This window comes from Odontomachus brunneus, unplaced genomic scaffold, assembly GCF_010583005.1.
Source record: "Odontomachus brunneus isolate Ranch 3 - 2012 unplaced genomic scaffold, Obru_v1 Obru_scaffold_003, whole genome shotgun sequence".
NCBI classification, from domain to species: domain Eukaryota; kingdom Metazoa; phylum Arthropoda; class Insecta; order Hymenoptera; family Formicidae; genus Odontomachus; species Odontomachus brunneus.
The window spans coordinates 4,646,310-4,651,370 of record NW_022639453.1 but is presented as its reverse complement, the minus strand read 5'-3'; the positions used below and the strand labels follow the sequence as shown (position 1 = coordinate 4,651,370).

At 30.6% G+C, this 5,061-nt stretch overlaps 1 protein-coding gene across 4 annotated transcripts in view; it reads right to left on the bottom strand.

Moving 5' to 3' along the window:
* LOC116843614 (semaphorin-1A-like) overlaps positions 1-5,061 on the bottom strand; it is a 711,737-nt gene that overhangs the window by 32,351 nt on the left and 674,325 nt on the right. The window lies entirely within an intron of this gene.

Here is a 5,061-nt window from a genome sequence, read left to right as displayed (position 1 = left end):
CTACAAATTAATTGCCTACAGTATCGATTGCTGACATTCAACTTATCCACATTTCATTTGCACACAAAAATTATTGCCTACAGAACAATTACCTACAAGTTGTATTACGCACAAATAAAAAATTAAAAGCCGGACGCTCGTTTGCACACACGATACTTGCGCACAAATCACATTGCACATATAATATTATTACCTACAGTATGATTGCCTATATGCTCTATTGCGCACAAATAAAAATTAAGAGACGAATGCACGTTTGCGCACAAAAATTATTGCCTACAGTAAGATTGCTTACAAGTTCTACCATGCACAAATAAAAAATTAAAAGACGGATGTACGTTTGCACACACCAAACTATCGCGCACAAACCACATTGCGCACATAATATTATTGCTTACAGTATGTTTGCCAACAAGCTCTATTGCGCACAAATAAAAATTAAGAGATAAACGTACGTTTGCACACAAAAATAATTGACTACAGTACGATTGCCTACAAGCTCTATTACGCACAAATAAAAAATTAAAAGCCGAACGCTCGTTTGCACACATAATATGGTAATTATTTAGTTTAGCGGCAACACCTCCGATTTCGATGAAAATAGGCTCAATCCACGCGTTGTCATACCATCTATCTCTAGCTATGTGACTGGGGGGCTAAAGAGTGAATTTCTCACGAAAGATTGTAGCTCCCATCCCACCGTGATACGGGGAGTCTGGGGGGCAAAGCCCCTCAGTTACATAGCTAGAGATACATGGTATAACTGGATAATTACCAATTTTTTAAACGTACGTTCGTCTCTTAATTTTTATTTATGCGTAATAGAGCTTGTAGGCAATCGTACTGTAGGCAATTATTTTTGTGTGCAAACGTACGTTTGTCTCTTAATTTTTATTTGTGCGCGATAGAACTTGTTGGCAAACGTACTGTAGGCAATAATATTATGTGCGCAATGTGGCTTGTGCGCAATAGTTTAGTGTGTGCAAACGTACGTCCGTCTCTTAATTTTTTATTTGTGCACAATAGAACTTGTAAGCAATCTTACTGTAGGCAATAATTTTTGTGCGCAAACGTGCATTCGTCTCTTAATTTTTATTTGTGTACAATAGAACTTGTAAGCAATCTTACTGTAGGCAATAATTTTTGTGCGCGAACGTTCATTCGTCTCTTAATTTTTATTTGTGCGCAATAGAGCATATAGGCAATCATAATGTAGGCAATAATATTATGTGTGCAATGTGATTTGTGCGCAAGTGTCGTGTGTGCAAACGAGCGTTCGGCTTTTAATTTTTTATTTGTGCGTAATACAACTTGTAGGTAATTGTTCTAGGCAATAATTTTTGTGTGCAAATGAAATGTGGATAAGTTGAATGTCAGCAATCGATACTGTAGGCAATTAATTTGTAGGCAATCGGGACCCTCCCAGCACATGTAGATTCTGAGAATATCGTAAAAGTAGATTGTGTATATCCCCTGAATGTTCAAGATACGTACTATGTTCTAACAAAGAAACTCACACAAGTGTCTGCCTCTGATTTTCATGAACTTGTAATATGTTGTTCTTTAGATCAAAATTACGTTATAGATGTTTTTTTTATTATATGTTTTTATACGTTTTTTTTTTATTATATATGCCCTTTTGCAAGTTTAGGAGATGAAATACTCCTTTGAAGAAAATCGGTTTTTTTTATTCGAAAGGAATATAATAAAAACTATAAGAGATAGAAAAAAATATTTTGAATAAAAGTTGGATGGTTTGAAGAGTACTTTACAGAAATTATTTGAAAAAAAAATATTTTTTTGTTAATATTTCCCCCACTACTTCTCTTTATTATAATTATTAAAATAAATTCTGTAAAATACTCTTCAAATCATTCAACTTTTATTCAAAATATTTTTTCTATCTCTTATAGTTTTCATTATATTCCTTTGGAATGAAAAAAAACCGATTTTCCTCAAAAAGGTATTTCACCTCTTAAACTTGTGAAAGGGCACATATAATAAAAAACGTATTTGTTATTTTAATCTAAAGTACAACATATTATAATTTCATGAAAATCAGAGGCGGACACTTGTGTGGGTTTCTTTGTGAGAGTGTACTAAAAACGTTCATATGTCCCGACTATCCGCTTTTTCAGTATATACTGAAAATGTCCCATAGTATATCACAAGTATATTCAAGGAATATGTACATTAATAATTAATTTTATATGTTCTAATAAAATATATATAAGATATATCAAATAGGTATATTAATTTACATAATTCAAGATATAATTCAAAATATAACTTTACCTGGATAGTAATACTCTCATTGCATGTCGCGTACGAATGTGTTCTGTGTCCTACGTTTTATGTAGACAGACCCTGATATCCAATGAACGTACAGCTCTGAGAAAAGAGCACAATTGATGTGTTTTTTTCAACTGAACTGGTAACACTAGTTCAGTAAATGTACGCACACTGAAGATTAAGAATCTTGTACGTACGCTTCATGGGCGTCAATATATATGTATATTTTTTGAAGTAGTGCAACAAATTCAGGTAGAACGAACAAATCAAATAATTGATCAAATTTTCCCTGTTACTATAAAGCAGTAAATTGATTAACTGTCACAAATATAGTCCGGCCAATCTTACAAATGCTTTGAAATGTTTAAAATATATATTTTATATTGTAATAATTAACCCTTTAACCCTCCTAAACGAGTCACATTCGGGTGCGGGTAACTGACAGATTGCTTATGCCCGAGTGTGACTCGGGCGACTTTAAAATTTGTGTTATTAAAATACACGTGAATGTGTGCTGCTCGGGCACGTACTAAACTCATGCATCAACTCAATGATTTTTAATATGCCAATTGGTCGGAAAGTATTTCAGACTTTAGTAACTTTAGTGATTATAAAATTAAAATGGATCGTTATGATGACAAAACTTTAAGTGCAGGAAGAATTTGATGCCAATTAAGTGTAGAAAGCTCCAATCCAAAACTGATTTTTTATTTTTTAGCGTAACTTTTATAAATCATAACCCAATTTTACTGATTTCAAATTTTTTCTGTGCTATAAAACTTGTATATATGTGTCAGATTAGGTAATGAAAATTTTGAGTAGAGTTTTGAACCTTTTTATCCATAAAAATTGAGTTTACATACTTATTTTCAAATAAAGAACTATTCAAATACTAATTATCTTCAATAAAAAAAAATGATTATTTTGGACTGAAGTTTATTGGAAGTTTATTTCTGACCGTTTATCTCAAAAAAAAAAAAAAAAACGAGCGTTAAGGGGTTAATAATATTATATATTGTATTTTCTAAACTGCCATCGTATTTTTATTTCTGTTTTGTTTATTTGAAGATTGTTTTGTTTATAATCATAAATTGTGATATCATTAAGATGTATTAGAAATATACTTTTTAACACTATTACAAAAAAGTTCTTACAATAATTTAAAAATATTTCAGTGATAAACAGTGTTTAAAAGTATATTTTTCATATATTTTAATATAATATTACAATATATATTTAAAATATATATATTTTGTATATATATTTTGTTAATATATATTGTATATATATTTTGTTAATATATATTTTGAACATTTCGAAGCATTTGTAAGATTGGTCGGACTACATTTGTGGCAGTTAATCAATTTACTGCTTTATAGTAACAGGGAGAATTTTAACAATTTGGTCTGTTCATTCTACCTGAACTTGTTGCACTACTTCAAAAAATATACATACATATCGAAGCATATGAACCATACAAGATTCTCAAGCTTCAGCGTGCGTACATTTATTCAACAATTAGTGTTACTAATTCAGTTGAAAAGAACAGATCAATGGTGCTTTTTTTCCAGCGCTGTACAAACATTGGTTATCAGGATCTGTTTACATAAAACGTAGGACACAGGACACACTCGCACGCGACGCGCGACATGCATTGAGCGTACTACTATTTTAGTAAAGTTATATCTTGAATTATATAAATTAATATACCTACTTGATATCTTATTCTATTAGAACATACATAAAATGATATATATTCTATTAGAACATACATAAAATTTGCTATTACGTACTCTACATATTCCTTGAATATACTTGTGATATACTATAGGTTTTCAGTATATACTGAAGGAGCGGATAATCGGGACATACGAATGTTTTTAGTACATTCTTAGTAAAACATAGTACATATGTCGAACATTCAGGTGATATACACAATCTACTTTTATAATATTCTTCGAACATTCTCAGAATCTATCTGTGTTATTAGGGTAAATAAAACCTAAAAGTTTTGTGTATCCGTGATAATGTAATAATATAATAACATAATAATACAGTTATAAAATTTTTATCATAATAAAATTATTGAATTTTTTTAACTTCATCTTGAGACATCTTATGTGTAGATTTTTAGCTATATAACTATGAACTGGCAGGAGTGACCTTAGACTTCTGCTAACATCCACAGCGTCGTCAGTAATCAAATAAATTACAGGCAATTTCCTAAACTGCAACCTTATTTTTATTTCTGTTTTGTTCATTTAAAGATTGTTTCGTCCATAATCATGAATTGTGATATAATTAAGATGTATTAGAAATATACTTTTTAACACTATTTGTTACAAAAAAGTTTTTACGATAATTTAAAAATATTTCAGTGATAAATAATAAAAGTATATTTTTCATATATTTTAATGATATTATAATTCACGATATATTAGATAAAGGTTGTTATTCGGTACTGGTGGTGCTATAAATAATAGCAAACTGCACGGAAAGATAAGCGACTAGCGCGCGCGCAGTCCATATATAGTCAAAGGTATATATACAGGGTGTCTTACCCTCTCCTCCGGGCATTTTGTGGGGACGTAGAACAGGTTGAGATAAACATAAAAGTCCTATACCGTTCTGCGATATTTGCAATAATTATCGAGATATTAATTGTAGAAAATGTGTGAATGATCATACAGGATATGGTAAATGAGTTATAATAGCAACGACTACCGTCGTGTACTTATACTTTAGATCAAATTGAAAAAAAAGTCTTCG